At 39.6% G+C, this 23,323-nt stretch overlaps 1 pseudogene; it reads left to right on the top strand.

The window, feature by feature from the left end:
- The first annotated feature begins 16,147 nt into the window (after window positions 1–16,147).
- LOC115425634 (doublesex- and mab-3-related transcription factor 3-like) lies at window positions 16,148–21,453 on the top strand (annotated as a pseudogene).
- The last annotated feature ends 1,870 nt before the right edge of the window (window positions 21,454–23,323 follow it).

Below are 23,323 nucleotides of genomic sequence, written 5' to 3'. Positions count from 1 at the left end.
AAGATGTTTGATCCTACAGACACTGGGCAAACCTCTAGCAGATGATCTGAGGGGTCTGGGTTAGGGTTAGGGTCAGTTTGCGTCATTAACAGAGGGCAGTGCACAATTCAGAGTGGAAACATATTGCCCCATCAAGCTCCATTTTTAACTTACCAGCTGACAGGCCGTAAGTTATTGTCATCATGCAGCGTCTGGCGGCGGTGCCTGTCGTCCGTTACAAAAATTTCAATTGTCTTCTTCTCCGAAACTACAGTTCCGATTGACTTCAAACTTGGTATACAGCTTCTGTATGATGTCAACACAAGGTATTGAAATTATTTCGATCCGGATCTGATTCTGGATTTGGTGCCACTTTGAAAAATTTTCCCATTATGACAGATAGGAAGTGGATTGATCCAATAAATCAGTAAATATCGATAATATCAAGTTGGAATTAGAATTTTTTACAGATCTGATTGGAATATGACCAAAACATGGGCTATTTCTGTAATAGAATAAATACACAGAACTGGGTGATAATAAATGGCATCTAGATATATTTCCCAAAGCTTTTAATTTGGCCGGTAAGATACAGGGCCATTGGTCCGATTTTTAGAGAAGTTTTTAGTCAGTCTCTGTTATATCCAGTTTTCGTATTCTTTCTTTTTGCATTCATGCATAATCAGCCCATTTGCTCAAGTATGTCATGACTAGGAGATTATAGTTATGCTTTTTGTCTTGTGACTTTTATTTTGTTAATGGTTTGTCCCTCTGTTTCTGTCAACTTGCTCTTCCTCGTCTGATTCTCTTCCCACGCCCTGATTGTTTCCACCTGTTCCCCATTACCTAGTGTGTATATATTGTCCATGTCTCCCTTTGTTTGCTGCCAGTTCGTCTTGTTCTGTGCCAGAAGAACCAGCGTCTTGTCACCTTGTCTCATCAGGTTTTGTAAATCTCTTGTTACATGTGCTTATTTGAATATTCTTTTGTTACTTTAACCAAGTGGATCGCATTTTCTCCTCATTGAGTGATTTTGAGTTTTTGGAACAGCTTCCTTTTTTTTCCTCCTTTGTGAGTGATTTTGTATTTTTGTAACCTGTTTTTTGATCTTTTGCTTCAACTGAGTGATTCTTATTCTTTGTACTTTATTAATAAAGACTGTTAATTGAAGATATTGACTGACAGATGTGCATTTGGGTTCATTCCTTGTTCAGTTGTGACAAAGTAGATAACAAGGTCATGATCAGAAGCAGTTTTAGCAGTCAGACAAATTGACTTTTGGCATGAATGTGATTTATTTGTGAGTTTTTTTGGGGAAAAATAATTCTTAGTGTACTTCAGAGACAAATAACAAATAATAAAATAAAGAAGCAGCAAAGCTTAAGAAAAAAACCTTAAGTTAGTGCTAAACCTTTTGTCCACGACTGTAAATCACTACAAAGTGCAGCAATTATTGCACATTTTTCCATAGGTATCCATAGTCTGAAATCCAATATTTCAGGTTCCAAAATAGTTTACTTTTGGTCACAATGTTTCAAACAATGCATTAGGTATATGAAATTGAATTGGACCCATTTTATACAGTTCTGTTAATAGAACACAGAACTGATAAAATTGCCATAAACAAGTGAGACCTAGCCTTCGGATTCTTCACAAGAGTGCTGATGTCCGGTGTGAACAATAGGCCTTTAAGTGGAAAAATACAGGGTTATTCAAAAAGAATGAACCCATTTCATTACGCAATATTTTAATAAGGAAAAGTAATAGAAAACTCCAGCCAAGTCACAAGTGTTTACTCACAATCAACTTTAATTTCCTGTCTTACAAGTGTTCAATGTGTCCACCACCTGCAGCACGGACAGCATCAGTGTGATAAGAGAATTCCTCCCAGACACATATCAGTATATCACGATCCACTGAATTGATCGCTGTTGTTATTTGATGTTTAAGGTCATTGAGGCAGCCATTCAAAAAAAAAAAACTCCTCTTTCAAATGGTCACTGACTCATTCCATGACGATGCTTGAGCACTGAAGCAATGTGTCATCGGTTCATTCTTTTTGAATAACCCTGTACATGTTTAAGTGAAATGCAGCTCTACAGGTCAATGTCATTTAACTTCTCATCAGCTGATTTCAAAATATCGCATTGACCCAATCACATATTTTGAGAGTTAAAGTCTTAATAAACTGTAAGTGTTTGAATACATTTCATCTGATTTCAGTCAGACCCTGGACGTAAAGAGACTTATGTTAATAATTTGTCTGTCATTCAGGCCATTGAATGTTTGTTCTGCATAGAGGACAATGCAAACAGCCTTTAATTCTGGCATGTCTTCAGTCTGTCAGTGTCGGAGGATTCACAGCACAGAGCTGTTTGAAGGACAGGCGGACCTCCACTCATAAATGTCCGGCCAAGCACCAATAAAACAGTCCATACTAAACAGACTAAACCAACTGAGCAGGCCCCTGTGAGGCCCCTGTGCATCCAGGTCTCATCTGAGGACCATACCCATCATTTGTCTTTACACCTGTCACCCTTGATCTGTGAAGGCACCACCACTTCAACACCACTGACATCTCATGATGGAAGGCTTTGACTCTGCTATTTACACACAGCAAGTGCAGATTTTGTCTGTTTTATAAACAAACAAGGAAATTGCTCAAGTTATACCAAATATAAGTTTACATTTTTCCTAACTGCTCCTATTGGTCTGCTAAACCCATCCATTCAAAATCCATTCAATTTGAGGTTTTAAATGAAATTTTGTCAGGTCTTTAAAAGTGTGTAGATTTAGTAGTTGGTTGGACCCAGTGCTCAGTCTTAAAGCAGCATATGACTTTCATCACATTTTTTTTTCAGATGTGTAAAACCCCAGCCTAATCACCACTAATCCATTAGACTTTCTGAATCACGCACCTGAATCACTTCCCTCACGGTGAATAAGTGTATTAGGCAGCGAGCTACGCACCCGTGATTTACATGGTTAATTTTCAAAAAGCACGGCCAAAAAAATGGTGCATGTCTTGCTCAAAGCCGTGTTAATTATCAATATACTGTTCTCTTACCTTGTCACAGCCTAATTTTGGTTAAATCCATCTATTTTTTGAAAAATGAAGCGAATCATCCATTAACTCTGGAGGGTCCCTGGACGTGTTGGCGCGTCCTGATGACACTCACAATTTAAGATGACATGGCAGCAAGATGGAGCCTCGCTGAACTTCTGTTTCAATTTGTGTGGAAAGTGAAGATGTCAAACTAATACTGTGAAGTCGATCGTGGTGAAAGCCCATGGAAAACTAAAGTTATGAGGCACAATAAAAATGTCCTTTTTGGCCAATAGTGTCAGTACGTTTGGTGTGCATTTGGTGAATGGTAGAGACGGTAAAAACGGGCTTCTAAGGAAATTTCTTGCAAGCAGGAAGTGCTTACATGAAAGAAAACATATCACCACGTTTCTATCGGTGGAAAAGTGCATCACATGGACCAATCAGAGACATCCATACTGTACCGTGTGTAATCTAACTTTTATACCTAGTCATCTCCATCCTATATTAATTTCGACTTAATTTATAATTCTAGTCTCTGAAAAGTCACTAGAATTTAATTATTTCCCCCTATTATTTTATTATTTTTATTATTATTTTTTATTATTATTTTTGTATTTTTTGTATATGGTTGAATAAATGTTTTAAGCTGTTCAAATGTTGTTTGTGTAATGAACAGGATCTGATAATACATTCCAGGATGTGCGTCGCTTTTACACCCACCGGAATATTGCACACCCTGTTTTTAGCTTTCCAGCCAATAGGCTGTAAGCTATTGTCATCATACAGCCTCCGGCGGCGGCGTCTGTCGTCCGTTACAAAAATTTCAATCGTCTTCTCTGAAACTACAATTCCAATTGACTTCAAACTTGGTATACAGCTTCTTTATGATGATGTCAACAAAAGTTTATGAAATTATTTCGATCCAGATCTCATTCTGGATTTGGTGTGACTTTAAAAAATTTCCCCATTATAACAGATAGGAAGTGGATCGATGCAATAACTCAGTAAATATAAATGATATCCAGTGTAAACTTCTACTGTCCAGCCCTGATGGGGACATGACCAAAACATAATGGCCACATGCTGATCAGGATCTTCTTCTGGATCCGGGAACTTATGGAAAATTTTAAATGGGCTCTTATGGGGAAAAAATTTCAATCGTCCTTTTCTCTGAAACTACAGTTCTGATTGACTTCAAACTTGGTATACAGCTTCTTTATGATGATGTCAACACAAGGTACTGAAATTATTTCAATCCGTATCTGATTCTGGATTTGGTGCAACTTTGAAAAATTTTCCCATTATAAGAGATAGGAAGTGGATTGATCCAATAAATCAGTATCAATGATATCAAATTGGAATTAGAATTTTTTACAGATCTGATTGGAATATGACCAAAACATGGGCTATTTCTGTAATATAATAAATACACAGAACTGGGTGATAATAAATGGCATCTGGATACATTTCCCAGAGCTTTTAATTTGGCCGGTAAGCTACAGGGCCACTGGTCCTATTTTTTGTTTTACACACTCTTTTCCTCCACTTCGGCCCAGTACACTGTGGTGAACAACTTTGAAGATGACTCCATCATAAACACAGTCCACTTGTTTGCATAACAAACCAAAATGTCACTTGGGCCTTTGCAGAAATTTTGTCACGATGTGCATTGTGGGAATGGAAATTCAAGGCAGCAGCAGTTTGTCTATCTGTTGGTGAAGCTGAACCCAATGTGGTCTTTACCTCCGTCCACCGACTAGACTCATTCTGTAAAACAACCCTGGTGGACTAGAGAAGTTTACGTTGGAGTGATCCAGCTCTCGTTTTCTTGCCGAATCTGTGAGAAACCATTTTGCTTGGTCACTGCATGGAATTCCCATTCCCACAATGCACTTTGTGACAAAATTTCCGAAAGGGCCTGAGTGATGTTTGGGTTTGTTCTGTAAACAAGCGGGCTGTGTTTATGAGGGAGTCATCTTCGAAGTTGTTCACCGTAAGGAAAGTGATTCAGGTGCTTAAGCACGGAAAGACTAATGGATTAGTGATATTTAGGATATGAGTGGGGTTGGAAGAAAAATGTGTGATGAAAGTCATACGCTGTTTTAAGTTGTTGAAGGAAAACATTCAAAATAAGAACTGTGACTCTAAGGACACGAGTCATATAAACCTGATGAAATCCACAAGTGCAGGGGTGGCCAACCCTAGTCCTGGAGAGCCCCTATCCTGCATGTTTTAGATGTTTCCCTCTTCCAACACACCTGACAGTCATTATCAGTCTTCTGCAGAGCTTGATGATAGGCTTATCATTTGAATCAGGTGTGTTAGAAGAGGGATACATCTAGAACATGCAGGATAGTGGCTCTCCAGGACCAGGGTTGGCCACCCCTGCACAAGGGAATGTCTGCATTCACCCAACAAAAACCAGGACAAGATTTAGGTCTTAAATTACTGAAGTGTGTAATAACTGTCTGGAAAAACACATTGCATTTATAAACAGACATTCATTCCTGTCATTCAGGAAACTTTGTCCATTTTGTAACATTACTTTTTCTTTTCACAACATTTAAAAGTGTGTTTCAGGTGTCACTTTGTCTCATTCTACCTGCAAATGAGTCTTTGGGAGTCTTCATCCCATGTTGTTTCAAGGTGGTCCAGTTGTGGACTCTCATCAGGCCAGTCCAGGACCAACCATCACTCCTGCCTCATCCAGGCCTTTGTAATGTTTCACAAAGTAGTTGTGCTTTCTCTTGTTGAAAAGTTGTCATCTTGACAGCAACATGTCTTCCTTTAAAGTCTCACTGCACTTTTTAGCATGACATTGACCTTTGACCTTTGCATTGACACAACCCCAGAGCAGAACAGACCCTGGCCTCTGGACCCTAACCCCAGAGCAGAACAGACCCTGGCCTCTGGACCCTAACCCCAGAGCAGAACAGACCCTGGCCTCTGGACCCTAACCCCAGAGCAGAACAGACCTGGACGTGTTGTAACAGTCTGGATGATCCTTTTCATCTTTGGTTCAGCGTAAGCAGTGCTGATTTCTTCCATAAAAGACATTTCAACACAGTGGTAGTGCATCTTAGATGAGGCTCTATTTTGGATTTAGTTTTTATTTATTTTATTTAGTTATTTGTCTCAAACTTTGAAATAGAAAAAAAAGAACTAAAAAAACAATAAGAGCAAGAAGTCAATTACATCATATGCACCCATCAATGGTCATTAATCACAGAAAAAAGTTATGAAATATAATAAATTAACATAAATATACATGTGAATCAACTCATAAACACAGTTTGAGAAGGAACAGAAAGAGGCAATTGCTTATCTAGTCCTGCCCCTTCCTTACTTTTAGTGTCAGATTCATAATCAAATATAATTCCTTCATTGGCTATCTATCACATCAAAATAGACAACAATGAATAACTAGCCATAGCACCTTGTATTGGTTGTATCTCCATTGTGTAACTATTCTGCCAGTAATAAACATAAACAAATAGAGACTGAACTATGCAGGGTATAATGCATAAACCCCGAACTATATATAAACCCATCAAAAATATCTCCAATTACACATACCAAAATATGAAAGTGGTCTGATTACTCAACGTATTTGTACGAGTCGATTAACATCTGTTTGTATTCACTTTTAAATCGCGGTGTATTCTTATGACTTTAAAGTGTCATCAAATCTATTCCATAACTTGATCCCACATACACATATACACATACTTTTCAGAGTTGTGTTGAACCACTGGGTAAATGAAGTTATGTTCACCCCTTAGACTGTAGCCTTCATCTCTCATTTTGAACATGTTTTGCAGATTACTGGGTAGTCTAACTAACATAGCCTTACTTTGGATCGAAGAAAGAGCTGAAGCTAAATACTGAATTAGTTCCAGGTCAGGTGCTGTTGGAAGAGCAAAATCCACTCCATTCTGTAGGTGGGTTGATTTTTATTTAAGTGAAGTATTATGAAAGGCAAGTGACTGATTTTTCATTATATCTTGAGAACACATATGTCTGGATGATCTGACTTGACCCAGTCCCTTCTGAAACATTTTTAGCACTAGCCTCTAAAGCAGATTAGTCCTTTTTTCTTCTCCTTGGAGGTGCTGGAGTGTATGACGTGCGACGAATGCTCTCTGCGCTCTCTCTAAAAGCCTCTTTAGATGTTTGGTTAATTTGTGTGTAGGAGCTCTGTGTCCCGCCTCCCCAGGGAGACTTAAAATCAGTGCTTCTGTGACAGGACCTCTGCGTGGCAGCAACGCCCCCAATCAGCACCTAATAATAACCTGGAGCCCAGCAGAGGTCACCCCCTCCTCCTCATACCAACACGGGATACAGATGCTCAGCACTGACACACTCAGCTTGTCTGGAGGTTTCATTTGCAATAACAGGAAACTGTAAAGACCAGTCCAAGTATTTCACATTTTTGATCAAGATCAAGATATTGAAGTTTTCTCAGTGTAATACAAGTGCAGTGCTGAATGGTCCTTACAGAAATCTGAAGTTAGCATGGGTGTATATCAATCGCAGCTAGTACCATAGCAAAACAAAACAGAACAAACAACAGACTGTACATAAAATAATCCCTCCTCAGTCACTGCCAGGGCATTGCACATAGTAAAGAATCACTGTCACAACAGAAACCTGCGCTAGGATAAGTACGGAGTGTGCAGCGTTGTTAAACTGCACTTAAACATCAAGCATTTACAAGGTCTGGAATGTCTATTTCACAGTTTTAAGACCATCAGGATGCAAAGCAATTTAACAAATGAATACAGAATTGCTATTGATGTCAGTGTTTTGCAAATTTAAGAGTCTTTTATAAATTTGAGAATCTTCAGGCATTCTGACCAACCAATGCATGTTGTGTTTACATGCTAACAGAAAATTTGGACATCTAGCAAGAACTGTAGCACCAGATTCTGGGCCCCAGACATAAGAGGTTGCTGCCTGTTTTAACCCATGTCAAGGGTCAAGATGACTCAAACCAACTGATCAAACAAGTCCCCATGTATGGAGAATCTATTATATGTTATGATGTGATGATATGAGTCCACACAGTCTTTAATCTCAGCACATTCCAAACTTCCTTTCTCAACATCGTAAAGCTGACAATAAGTTTTACAGTAATTACATGGAGTATCATAATTAAGAAAACAATATTTTATACATTTTACTGAAGTATGGCTCACATTGAAGCAGTGTACAAATTTAAAATAGGCCGCCTTTGTTGATACACCTGCTTACCATTCTGCCAAATAAAAGATAACTGAACAGGACCCGAAAATCACCTTTACCTCTGTATACTGAGTCTATTTCATCTCAGCTAATAAATTAATAGACAAATAGTTTGACAGTGGATATTTTACTTTATAATGTCTCATTTAGTTTATTTCTGCTACTTAAACTTGACTATTTTTCTGTGACAGCACACTTAATGTCTTTTAGTTGTTGATCAAACAAGACATTTAAGGATGTCAACACTTTTCACCATTGCCTGACATTTTTTAGAGCAAACATGTCATCATTAGTGTAACCACAAACTGCATCTTGTAAGGCAGTTGTTCTTAACTGGTCCTCATGGTCTCACTTTGGAACTCACATTTTCTGACAGTCATCAAGTCACAGCACACATTGTAGCTGGTAAGCATATATCCAATACCATCATGAGACATTTTTAACAGATCTTCACATATAATCATCAGTGCATTTAGAGCACATTATAGTGAACAACACAAGTGACTTCTGCTTCTGACGAATCATAACTGTGTTCAGACATTAAGTGATACTCGACTGTATCAGTCATTTAATATACTCATAGTCAAGTTTGCCGGTTGCCCTCTTGCCAATAAACGAGAGCTCAGTCTGTCATGTCATCTTTCAGTCAAATGCCATCAGGTCCATTTATTATGTATTATTTTGACCACATACTCCATGACCCATTCAGAGTCCATGACCCACTTTTAGTCCTGGACCCAGTTGAGAAGCTGTTTGAAAGGGGTAGGAGGGGTTCTGAGAGCATCCACCTTTTTGGAAACAACATTCATTTTCTGAACAATTTGTAAAGTAAAACTTTTTTTTTTTTTAATGACATCAGCTCTAGATTTGTCCGACCTTTCAACAGAAACTCCTATTTCTTTGTGGTAAACACACAGACCAGGATAAGTTTATTTACTCTCTTGGTCTACAATGTGGAGAATCACTGAGACAGCTGTACTGTAGTCAGCATAGACATCCTTTAAATGTCCATGTTCAAACATACAAATGATCATCCATCAATGTGTTTAATCATCTTAGATGAGTTTTAAGATGGCTGCACAATGAATCCAATCCCAACTGTTCCAGTGACCCGTCTGTGGAAATGTAGAAAGAGTCCATTTAAAGGCCCAGATTTAGGAGCATGTATGGAGCTTTAATTGCAGGATAGAAAACAGGAGTGAACCGAATCTCTGTTCGGTTGTATTTGAACTAAGGGACAGTGAGCAGACAGGCGCTGTGTAAAATGTAAATATGTCAAATGATAGCCCAGAACTTTGTAGGTGTTCTTTTTTGCGGTTCTTGGAAACCACACCGCAATGTTGTCATGAATCACGACTTGGCCTAAAGGTGCTTTCAGATTTCATCTCCGTTGTGTCATTCCTGATGTGACGTTCACGTCCAAGTGATACTTTGATATTCGCCGCCTTTTATTGGACGCCATTAATCTGTTTGTTTCTACGCGCACGCGCTCTGTCATAAAATGCGGCTGGGCTCTTTTTGCATTCTTCAGCAGGAGATGGAGAAGCCAACAGAGGCTGAGGGCCAATTACACTGCAGGCCGCAGTATAAACTTTTATTCCGGTTTGTGTTTTACTCTTTATCAACGAACAACATGAATAAATTTATTACGCGTTGTGGAGAAGGCGTTCGGCGGCCGCCTCCCACTCCCACAAATCTACTCGTCCGGCACAAACTGCAAAGCCACTCTAGTCACCTTGAAATTTCCTCTGCTATTTTCCAATTAAAAGCTTAATAGCCCTGGAGACGGGCTTCACGCGGGGAAGTTTACCGTGCTCTCATTCTGTGTGAGCCGCGCGCCTCGGATCCCATTATTTGCTTGAATAAACCTTTTTTACGGTCAGAAATGGGCCCCGGCTTTGTCCGGTGTTATGTTTCAATGCCCTCTATAGTCCAGCAGAAGGGACAGATCAGCATCTTCCCCAGAGTTCCCAAAGGCCTTTTATACATGTGCAGGCCTAATCATCTAAGTTATGTAGGGCTGTGTAAGGGCTGCGTTTACACCCAATCAAGACTGGACAGGAAACAAACACACATTAACCCTTTCAATGCATGAATTATGAAAAACCTATCTAGATTCTTTTTTTTTTTTTTTGACTGATTTTGATAGTCAAAATTAGGCTAAAGTTGAAAAGCATTTTGATTTTTTATTAAGAAGAAATTCAACCTCTATATAAGACCCAGGAAAGCACAAGATTTGGCTTTAATTTAATTAAAACATTGCTTATATTGGAAACATCACGATGCAACAGTTTTTTCAAATGCATTTTTTAGGGAATGTCCTTTGCTGTGGAGAGTTGTTTGTTTTTGGGTTTTCTTATATAAAATTGAAACTATATATATATATATATATAAGTATATATATATATATATATATTATATATATATGTATACACACACACACATAATGTTTCAATTTATATATTACGTGTTTCTATTTTCTGCATTGTTGTTTGTACGTCATGGAGAGGCCCAGTCTCAAGATGTGGGTTTTTTTGTTTTTGTTTTTGTTACCTCTGCCAAGTGTAATGGCGGAGGATATGTTTTCATCTGAGTTGTCTTGTTGTCTGTTAGCAAGATAACTCAAAAGTTTTTGACAGATTTTCATGAAATTTTCAGGAAATGTTTATACTGGCACAAGGAACAAATGATAAATTTGGTGGTGATGGGGGGTGGGGGGCTGATCCACCTTGGCAGAGGTATCCGAGTGCATTACCTCCGCCAAGGAGTTATGTTTTTGGCCCATGTGCCATTGATAGTGAGAGTCTATGGAGTTCTTGGGCGCTGTCCCAAACAGGAAACACATCAGTTGATTGCTCACTAAATGGCCGAGAACTTTTTTAAAACTCCACTTGAATGCAGATTAACATGGTACCCACAGGCTGTATCATGTAGATCAGTGGTTCCAACCATTTTTTCTACTCGTGACCCCACTTTAACATCACAAAATTATACTGGCGACCCCAGACATTCAAAACGGAGAAATTTTTTTGCTAAATTAATTTGTTTTGATCATGTAATAGTTTGCTATACTATGTTTTAATAAGGTTGATTTTAGAGTACAGTTAGTCTATATAATGTATATTATTATGGACGAGGCAGAAAAGCCCAGTGTACACAGGTAGAATTTTATTTTCCTTGGTCAGGATATGTATAGTCAGTCCAGTTTGTATTTACAAGACTGACAATTAATACTGAACAACAGAACTCAAAACTATGAATATGAAAGAGCTGCAACATCTGAAACTGACCACAATGAACATTTGAAAGATAAACAGAACCACAGTGGCTTCAGTTCAGCTTCAGAGTTTGTCGTTTGGACTGGGATTGTCTCTGTCAACTCACCATATATTTTTATTAGTAAGTTTTTATTTTTATTTTATCAATTACTAGAAATTTCCAGGTGACCACATTAGAATTCCAGGCAACCCCACGTGGGGTCCTGACCCCAAGGTTGAAAAAACACTGATGTATAGCTTGTTTATTTAAATATTTATGCGTTTGCAGAATTATTTTATGTGATTCCTATCGTCCTCTTCTTTATGTGCATCAGGTGGGGTGGCGGCCTAGTGCCCTCTATCAACGAGCCACCAGTGAATATCGAAGGGGTTTACTTTGATAAATCCCATCGTTTTGTTATGCATGCATTATTAAAGCATATGCATTTTAAAAACAGGTTAATCAGGACAAAAAGGTCAGTTTGTTCCTCTCAAAAAGTAAAACAAATGCCATATGCTCTAGTCTTTCAAATTATATTCAATGCTATAACTGCAATAACTAAAACAGTAAAAATGTTCAGTGCTACAAAACAAGTCATAAACATAGCTTGAGTTGGGAGTTTTTGTAAATAATTTTCAGATTTATTCGGTGACACCCATTAAAAGGACCTGGGATCAGCCAGTCTTTGGGAATACATATTAAATTTGGCAAGATAAGATAAGATAAGATAAGATAAGATAAGATAAGATAAGATAAGATTCAACTTTAATCTCATTGCAAAAGTGCAAGTAATCAACAGCAAAATGCTGCTTGATATCCAATTTTAAAGGGCAAATACTGAAAACAATCCACAAATACTGCAAAAAATAATAACAGACCAATTAAACTGCACAGCTGGAATCAGCTGATGGCTAATAGTATAGACCTCTTGACTGGAAATGCTGCCTTGGAGGGAAAATAACAGGGGTTTCCCAAAAATCCCTATTACAATCATTTTCTTTAATCATCTGTCAGTGTATACCGGGTATTTACTTGCACAGACCCTGTCCACTACTTGAGCCATATTTTCTATTTTTCTCTTGTTTATTATTTATTTAGTCCGGACATTTGTAGGATTCTTTAGGCAGTGAGTTTGTATATGCTGCCAATCACAGTATCACACATGTGTGGGTAGAACATGCTGCAGCTCTCTTTTGCTGCACTGCTCATGGTGTGAAGTTCTGTCTGAGAGACAAAACTCAGACAAAACCATATACACAGATCAGCAGTGTATTAGGTAGAAATGGAGGAGGAGGGGTGTAAAATAAAACCAGGATGTGTAAGTATTCTGGCAGGTGTAAAAGCAATGTGCGTCATGGAATGTATTGTCAGATTGTGTTCATTACACACACAACATTTGAACAACTTAGAACATTTATTCAACCAAGTACAAATGTGGAAAAATTGTTTAGAAGTAAAATAATTAAATAATGAAAATAACAAACAATAGGGGAAAATAATACAATTCTGCTCACTTTTCAGTGAGTCAAAATTAAAATAACTAGGTATAAAAGTTACATTAGGTTTCGTTCAGACTGTAGGCAAATGTGTATCTGATCTGTTAAAGACAGTTTGAACAGCACAAATCTGATTTTTTCATATCCAACCCAGGCCACTTTCATATGTGGTCCTAAATCGGATACGTATCCGACATTTTGCAACGCGACCTCAGTCTGAATGGCCAGGTCGCATTTATCTGACCTTTACGTCATTGAAATGTAACAAACGTCACAATTCTGTGTCCCAGGTGTGTTACTTCCGTAAACATGGTGTGTGGTCACATATTACATCAGGATCTCTTTTGCACATGCGGATCACTTCAAAGTCACATTCAGTTCATACTCAAAACTGATAGAAGTCGCATTTAATGTGTAATATGAACGAGCACACACACAAAAAAAAAATCAGTTTTCACCAAAAAAATCTGAATTGTGCTTTAAGACCTGCTGTCTGAACATAGCCTAAGTTAGATTACGCAGTATGGATATCTCTGATTGGTCCATGTGGTGCACTTTTCCACCAATGGAAATGCGGTTTTCCATATGTTTTCTTTAATGCAAGCACTTCCTGCTTGCAAGAAATTTTCATAGGAAGCCTGTTTTTACCATCTCTACCTGCACCAAACTCACACCAAACGGACCAGGGACCCTCTAGAGTTAATGGACGATTCGCCTCATTTTGTGAAAAATAGATGGATTTACCAAAATTAGGCCATGACAAGGTAAGCGAACAATATATTGATAATAAGCACAGCTTTGAGCAAGAAATGCACCATTTTTTTTGGCCGTGCCTGTTCAAAATTTAACCGTGCAAAGCGTGGGTGCACAGCTCGTTGCCTAATACACTGCAGATCAGTCAAAACTTAACATTAAGTAAAATATATATTATTATGTTTGTTGTGCTATAAAATATTCCCTCTCAGTGTTTTATATCAGATGTCCTTTCTGCTGTATTCATGTTGTATTTGGCTGCTGTACATGTTTAAGGCTAAGCTCATCTGAACTATTCATTCATTCATTCATTCATCATTTTATTATCTGAACCTGCTTTATCCTCCAGAGGGTCGCAGGGGTGTCACTGGAGCCTATCCACAGCTACTTATGGGTGAAGGCGGGGTTCACCCTGAATGTCACCAGTTCATCTGAACTATACTTTATATCATTTGAGTGACTCCCTCCAGTGCAGTTGTGATGAAATCTCCATTTAGAGTAAACTAAAAATCACAATGAGGTCACCAGTGTTGGGGAAGTTTCTTTCAAAGAGTAACTTCTGCTCATTACTTGTTACTTCTTTAAAAATTAATTCTATTACTTTACACAGTCACCCTCTTCGGAAAGAACTTTTTATGTTACTTGTACTTTTATGTTACTTTTATTTTGCTCACTTGGGCAGAGCCAAATATCTGTTCCTAAATATGTAGGGTAACATAAGTTTTACTATGGAGGCCAATACGGGTATTTTCTTTTGTGCTTTTTTTTATTTTTTTTTATAAAAAATGCACAAACAGTGCACTTGACCAGAAAACACTGGACTACTATAGGCTTCAACACCACCACTGAGCTCTGTCAAACAATATGAACTAACATAGCCTCGATACATCCTAGGGGCATATAGGTGAATGCAAAATACATACGGGCTTATCATTTTTTGTCCAACTCTTTGTTTAGTTACCTAGTGAAACGAGGTGAAACAAGAGACCTGTGACTATTGATCAAAAAGAATGCGTTGCGCATACCCGCGCATGCACTTATTTCTTAGGGCGTAAAAAAATTGGGGGTAAAAAATTGTACGCAACACTTGTCAAATCTGTTCCTAAGAAGAGTAACATTGTGCCGAATTGAAAAAGGAACTATGTTTAGTTACCAAAGTTTCAGTAGTAATGCGTTACACTACTTTTTACTCAAAAAAGTAGTTATGTTACTGTAAGGCGTTACTTTGTAACTCGTTACACACAACACTGGAGGTCACACAGCAGAAGATCAGACCTGTATTTGATGCAGGACCACCTGTGGAAGAGGACAAGATTAGAAGTCAGGTTCTGTGTGATATGTGCAAAACGGTCCGATGTGGTGGGGGTGAACACAGCCTCAGTTTGATGTCGAGTCATTCACATTCATGTGGATTACTTAAACATTGATAATATTCGGTTCAACATTTCTAATCAAGTCTAGTGAAAACTTAATGTCAAACATCCATAATGTCTCTTTAATGTCACAATCCTTTTACAGGAGAGGTCAGGATGATCACTCAGACATCTGCTTTTGGACCTCTGTTAAAACAATGTTGTAATGAATACAGATTCATTTGGCTTATTTTTGTTTATTTTTTGTGTATTTTTATTCATTTTTTAAATGTAGCTTGTTTTTATCTTTTTATTGTTTGACTGCTTGTTTCCTATTATTGTTCAATTGTATTTCATGTTGTGAAAGACAGCTTATGCAAATCAACATGAACAAACCCAGGTACATCTTCATGCTTATTGAACATACTTCATTTTCAGCAGGTCCTTACGTATGAGGAGACAATATTCACTTGTGTTTGTGATTGATGATATTGTGTTTTATTGTTTAGATATAATGTTATAGCCACTCTGTCCCTCCGTCCCCATGTGGGTCTGTGGGACCCGGTCTCCGTGAACGCCGGGCACCTTCTTGATCTGGACTCGTGTCTTTAAATACATTGTCCTGATTCTAAGGAAACTCTCCAAACGTGTGAAGCTCGGATGGAACAGGTTGAGGTTATCTGATCCCCACTGACACACACGCAGGTTTTTTGGTTTTTTTTTTCCGCCCACTTCAGTCTCACGTGGACTTCTTTCACTGGGGGACAGCGGTTGTTTGGTTACTCCTCTCCAGAAGTGCGTGTCCGCCTGATGCGTATCTGGCCTGGTGGATCCTCTGCTACACGCTCCCACACACACCTTTTCCTTTTCGTCTGCTTGTGCTGTCATGCGTGGAGCGGTGTGTTTTCGTGCAGCTCCGTTCTCTGAGTGCTCACACTAACCCTCCCGCCCCGGCTCAGCCTCTCCACAGATGCAACTTGCGCGTCCGGGGGTGAAACACACAGCGGTGCGACAGGATGAACGGCTACGGCTCTCCGTACCTGTACATGGGGGGCTCCGGTGTCCCAGCCCCGGGCCCGCTCCAGAGACACCGAAGTGCGCGCGGTGCCGGAACCACGGCGTGCTCTCCTGGCTCAAAGGTCACAAGCGTTACTGCCGCTTCAAGGACTGCACGTGCGAGAATTGCATCCTTATCATTGAGCGCCAGCGCGTGTCATGGCGGCGCAGGTGGCGCTGCGCAGGCAGCAGGCCAACGAGAGCTTGGAGAGCCTCATCCCGGAGTCCCTCAGAGTACTCGGCCCCGGGATCGGCTTACCCGGGGCCCCGCAGAGGGCAAACCAGGGAGCCCCGCCGAGGAGCGACGAGCTGGAGCTGAGGTGGAGAGCGTCGGGCGCGGAGCCGGGACAGCCGGAGCGCAGACCTGCACAGGTAAGGACCAGGGACTGCACAGGAGCCGGCCTTCAGCTTTCCGCCCCCAATTTTGATTTGATAGGGCTGCAAGCAGATTATTGTCATATTTACAACCGGAGGAATCCTACATTTATACCGAAAAGCAGAAAACTCAACTCTACCATTAGCTGAAACCAATCAGTCACAGGCCTCCTCAGAAAAAACAAAACAAACAAACAAAACAAAAACAAACAAACAAACTACACAAACAGTTGAATTAAGGTTTACATGTCCATTTCACTCAGGCTGCTGAGGCCATGGTTCATTTCTGTTCATTTTGATTTAATCTCGTGAAAGCGGTTGAAATATGTTGATATCAATAGGCAAAAAAAAAAAAAAAAACTAAACCAAACATGTAACATGAGGAAGAAAAAAGCAAACAGCAAACAAAAACCGAACGAACAAGTTAAACCAACACTGCACATGTGACAGGTCTTTTCTGATATCACAAGGAAAATGTATTAATTTAGTGCGTATTATTATTATTATTATTATTATTATTATTATTATTATTATTATTATTATTATTATTATTAGGCTATTTTAGCGATTACTTTGCTCATTTTATATTTTCAGCATTTCCAGGAGTAAAAGAGTAATGGGCAAAAGATAATAAAATCATGTACCTTACATGTACTTGTACATGTACATGAGATTTGATCAAAGATACACTGGTTAATAATGATCGCTTTAATAACACATGATCAGAATGACACACCAAACGCAACCAGGGCTAGTTGGATTATTTTTTCTGAATAAACTCAATAAATGGTTTTAGCTAAATGTGACATTGTTGGTACATTCTACTTCTGCTTTAACCATCTATTGCATGGTGGGTTGTACACAATAATTATTTGAAATACACCATTAGAATACAGAAATGATAGAGCTATCCAGTCCGCGTTTCACTGTTCAGTTATGGGTGTTTTTTTTAATACTCCCAACATCATCTGACAAAGTTTAGATGCTTGCACTGGATTTTTCCCTGGAGACAAGACACTATTCAGGTCGTGATCATCAGACTCCAAACATGATTATTTTTTCAGTATTTAGGGCAAATTTCCACAAGACTTAGTGCCAGTAACGTATTTTAGTTGGAAAAGTGGGTCTTCATCACTTCATATGACCAGGGTATGATGTTTGTGCTTCCACTGAGGGACTGATCTGACTCTCAGCAGATCATTAATTGTTCATTATTTATGCGACATTCCTCCAAGAGAAAAAAAAAAAAACTAGGTGAGGTCAGTTAACATTTAATCCTCATCTTTTAAAACCTAGTTTAGATGCGATCTGTCTTCTAGAAACAAAACATCCGAAAGAAAGAAAGAAAAGAAAGAAAGAAAGAAAGAAAGAAAGAAAGAAAGAAAGAAAGAAAGAAAGAAGTATTTTTACCCATGTAGGAAAATTTTGAAATGTGGAGGTGATCTCTCACACACTTCTTGTCGATTAATCTCAAATAAAACGTTGAATGTGTTTTGCGCATTTCAGTGTTATATAATGTCACTATTTGTATATGTATTTTTCTCAAATAAAAACATATTCAACCGTTTTAATGGAGTTTAAGCAATAATTCATGTAATAGAGGCTGGATGAAAAACGCTTCACAGTGTCACATTCTCGCAGGACGTTATTTTTATTTTAACACAAAAGCATTAAAGACAAATGATGGGAAAATTATCAAAAAAGTCATCAGCAATGTTCACACGTCTGCATCAATAAAAGTCTAAAATGTAACTGTCATTTATTTGAGTGATTTTGAGTTTTTGATCTTCACTTAAAAAAAAAAAACACGTTTTCTTTACCTGCATTACGTATAGCTTCTTCTGACAAGTAGACACACTGTGTTATTTATATGACTTTACTAAACCAAGTTTTGCACGACGGTAGAATAAACAATCATCTTTGGCATAATCACATTCATTTTACATTTTTGTTTTGTAATGACATCAAGTAAATCACAATATTAAAAACAATAATAAGACGTATGTAATAAAAATGAGAAAGTAGGTCATGGATTGTATATGTAAGGAGCCTAACAGTTGTGTAGTATTATTATATAGGTTTTAAAAATCAAATAGATAACAAAAACAGTTTAGCTACAGTTTATGATTTAAAATTTAGGATGTACAGTAATGTGCAAAGTCCTAGGCAAACATGAGGTTTATTGGTTTAGTAAAGTTCTAGAGACATATGCATTTCTCAGTCTCTGTATTTAGATGCTATATATATAATAATATATATCTATATAATATATATATATATATATATATTTTATATTATTATTATTATTATTTTATTATATTTATTATTTAATATATATATATATATATATAATATATATTATATATATATATATATTATATATATAATGTGTGTGTATGTGTGTAGTAGTAGTATTTTGTGTGACCTCCTTTTGCACTTTTCACCCTTTTATTCAGACAAGGTGACATTTATTGCATTATTATTATTATCATTATTATTATTATCAATCATCAATCAATCAATCATCAATCAAACTATTTATATAGCACTTTCATGCAGAGTACAACACAAAGTGCTCCTCACAATAACAATAAAACACACGCACACATAAGGACAGATTTCGTTTGGTAAGACTAAAAAACAGCTTCATACAAAAAGGACAGAAGCTGAGGAAGGGCTAGCATAAGTGAGGCGGATAAAACCTCAAAATAAAAGCAATTTTAAATCAACCAGTAAATAAGTAAATAATATGAAAACAAGATGAAATAAAAATAAATAGGTAACAAAAAGAAGAAAATGCCAGCTACAAAACAGATTAATAAAGTAATGAATAGATAAATACACAATAATTGTAATAATACAAAATGAATTAGAGAAAAAGTAAAAAAAAAAAAAAAAAAAAAGCCAGGCTAAAGAAGGAAGTATTGAGTGGCTTTTAAAAACCTCAAGTCTTCAGGCAGGAAGTTCCACAGATGTGGACCAATCATTATTATTATTTATTATTATTATTATATTATTATTATTATTATTATTATTATTACTAGGTTTCATTCAGCTCGTGTCAGATGTTTCTGTTTGTTTAGGCTGGTTCTTGTCATGGGGTCAGGTCACACTAAACACTAACTTTGACCTCTCCAACCCTTTAGTTACATTGTTTGTGTCTTCTAAGCTGTGCACTTATTTCCGGTATTTTTCTTGCTGTATCTGAAGGAAAGAGAATGTGAAATGTAGGCCTATATGTATGCTCATTTCAACCCTGCAGAACAACAGCTGAAGGTGGCCTACGTAGCCTGTTTCTAACTTGTATTACGACGTTTAATCATTTCTCAGTTCATCTTGTTAATTCTGCTCTAATGTCATTTACTGGGCCGGTCCTAATGTTAGATTTTATTTCAACGTGTGCACTTACCTCTTTATTTTCTGTGTGTTTATTTAGGCCCATGTCTTCTGACCATGTTAGCTTAGTCCAGGTTTTTCTAGACCGGTTCCTTCGTTGTTTCTGTGACTAAAGCTTTGACGCACGAGGCCGAGCTGAGCGCGCACTAACAGATGACAGTAATCTGCTGTGGACAGGCTCAGGCCCATGCAATAGCCTATGTCTCCGAGGAGGTCAGGTTCAGATGAAATGTTACTCGGTGTTCACTCGGTGTGGGCAGAGGGCATCGGCCGCAGATTCCTCTGTGACGCACACTCTGCACCTGGAGCTGTGCGTAAATGTGTGGAGTCACATGAGGACCCCTCTGAGTCTCTGAAGAACCTGACAGACCCTGCAGCTCTGCCCCCCCCCCCCCCCCCCCCCCACACACACACACACACACACACTATGGCTCCTACAACCATAACCAAGTGTGTCTGGTTTCTTGTAGATCCCACAGAGGACGGTCCCGATGAGGCTTCAGGGCCAGAGAACGGAAGCAGCTCCAGTGAGAAGGAGCAGGACCCTGAGCTCCCCAGAGGGCTCAAAACCCAACTCCTGCTACACCCCCGAGCCCCCGGAGACCCCGGCCCACCTGGAGGACCCGCTACAGCCTCCCCAAACCCGGCAGTGCCGACAAGGAGGTCACCAAGTCTGAGAGTCCGCACAAGTGTCCCGTGAGCCCCGAGAGCAGAGTGTGCTGATCGAGGGTCTGTCCGGGTCCATCAGCCTCCCCTTCACCTCAGAGCCAACCGGCCGCCCGCTCGATGTCCTCAAGAAGATCTTCCCTGCGCACAAGCCCCCCGTCCTGGAGCTGATCCTCCGTGGCTGCGGCGGGGACCTGGTCGGGGCCATCGAGGTGCTGCTGTCCAGTCGGAGTCCAGACGGGAGCGCGCATCCGCACGCAGACCCGCACCCGGATGCGGCGCTGGTCCTGCCTTCGAACGGACACCTGTTCGAACACGCCCTGGGCTCCTACCATCCGTGTCCTCCTCCGCCAAGTGGTCCGTGGGCTCCGCTTTCCGGGTGCCAGACTCCCTCCGGTTCACGTCCGAGTCCGCTCAGGGGTGGTGTCCACGGGCCCCCTGGGTGTACCCCTTCAGCACCCATCCTTTCCCCAACCCACGCGCTACCCGCTCATGCTGCGGAACTCCCTGACGCGCAGCCAGGGCAGCCCGTTCGTCCACAACGACGTGACTCTGTGGACACCGTTGCCCTTCAACAGCAGTACCAGCTCCGGTCCGCAGCCCAGTACGTGTCGCCGTTCTCCCCGGCAGCAGGAGCTCCCGCAGGGCCCGGAGGTCCGTGTTCCGGGGCTCCCCCATCCTCCCGTCCAGGCCCGCGGAGGAGCCGCGCATAAGCATCCAGGAGGAGAACTGCGCACTGGGGGCCAAACCGGGCCTGTACTCCCCGGACGACGAGTACGAAGAGCGGTCTGACTCCGCGGACTCCCGGATCCTGAACTCCTCTGCCTGATGCGGATGAGGGACTGAGTCAGCATCAGGGGACGGAGAGGGATCAGGCCACACGGACCAGAAGAGAGTCTGAATATTCTGACGAGGAAAAAAAGCTATAATATTTCAAGAATGAAGTCATAACTGTATGAGACTGAAGGACTAAAAATTGGAGAAAGAGTATAAATGCTAGAACAGAAAAGTAATAGACCATTTGAAGAAAAACATCCAAGCAGCAGTCTGAGTGTAGCCAGCAGGGTTAGGACTTATTGGGATAGTCTGACTTTATTCTTGAGATATTACAACACCTCCTCTGAGATGTTTCAGATGTGTCCGTGTGCCACAGCAGATGGAAGAGCAAAAACCGTCTTGTGTATAAAGCGGGTTATGGGGGTGTCAGTGTCCTGTCTGAACTGAACTCCTCTGATCAGATGATGTCAATCCTGTTCCATCATCCATCACACTTGGAGATGTCATGTTGATATGACCAAAACAGATGAATGTAACAGACTGAACCTCATTCTCTTTGTTTTTGAAAGTCTCATCTATTGCTATCAGCATTTAATAAACTGTGACAAGTTTCAGTGTAAGGATCACCACTGCATGTCAAGCGTATGCCAAATAAACCTGAGTCGTCCCAATGGACCACAGTGTTGTCTTTAATGTGGACACAGAACCATGGGCAGGGAACAATGGGCCTTGACATTTTGGGCTGTTGCCAGGTTTGGGGGGTTTGTGGTCAGTGTTGAAACAGTAGGATATGTACAATGCTGAGAGTAGGGCGTCCCACTTTATTTTGTCCTGTGCCCCATGTTCTACATATAATTTTAAAGAGAATGGATGAGTTCAAGCAGAATATCCTAATCAGCACACAAGGAATCTGCTTTGGTCTGATTGTGCAACAATATGAGCGAATTTTCCAACATTGTATAAGGTCATAAGTCAGGTTTACATCCACATGTGACGGAATCCACAGACAGGGTGACTGAGTGGGTTTACATCCACTGCTGATGTGACAGCATTATATCTCCTTCATGGAGATCAGCAGTCATTCCTCAAATAAAGTGTATTTATTTAGAAATGTGTTCAGTTTTACGTGGGTTTTCAAATAAAGGCTCACTATTTTTTTTTTAGGAAAGTCAAAATCAAATAATTACAAATGTTTTAACCCAAGAGTCAAAATATCATAATTGTTTTCATCACATATTTTTCCATCTCATTGCTCCTCTCCTCCTCTCCTCTCCTCTCCTCTCCTCTCCTCTCCTCTCCTCTCCCTCCTCTCCTCTCCTCTCCTCTCCTCTCCTCTCCTCTCCTCTCCTCTCCTCTCCTCTTACAGATGCAACAAATTAAGAAGGAATTGCAGTGGGTTGTAGAAATCCACTCGATTTTAGCCAAAATTAATATAAATAGCTTTGCAGCACCTGGAGTGTTCAAATTCAAACCTTTTGAACTGTTAGGGTCCAAATACAACAAATAAATGAACCAAAGATTATAAAAGTGGGTTTCAAATGTTCTCTATTTTTTAATGCTCAAAGTGAAAATATCTAATAATCTTGTGTCCTTTAGTCAGACACACACTCTGAACACTGATGGGTGGTGATGTTGATTAGCTTTCAGACACCAAGTTCATACTTACTTCTTGAAGTTGATGTGTTGATAGATGGAAAAATGGGCAGTGTAAAGATCTTGGTGCAACAACCCCATTTCAGTCAAGTCGAGCATCTGTGGGATGCTCTGGACACATGCATGCTGTTCATGGTTTCTTGTCAAAGTGACACAGATCCTTATGCTGCTTTTATCCAATTTTCTGTGGTCACAACATGTCCCACCCCATTTTGTGTTGTTTCTTTTATGAAGTGGTTCATGTAGCTAAGAGGCACTCTTGAATTTCA

Source organism: Sphaeramia orbicularis, chromosome 9, assembly GCF_902148855.1.
Source record: "Sphaeramia orbicularis chromosome 9, fSphaOr1.1, whole genome shotgun sequence".
Taxonomy (NCBI): domain Eukaryota; kingdom Metazoa; phylum Chordata; class Actinopteri; order Kurtiformes; family Apogonidae; genus Sphaeramia; species Sphaeramia orbicularis.
Note: the sequence above shows the minus strand (reverse complement) of the source record. Positions and strands in the feature narration are given on the sequence as shown.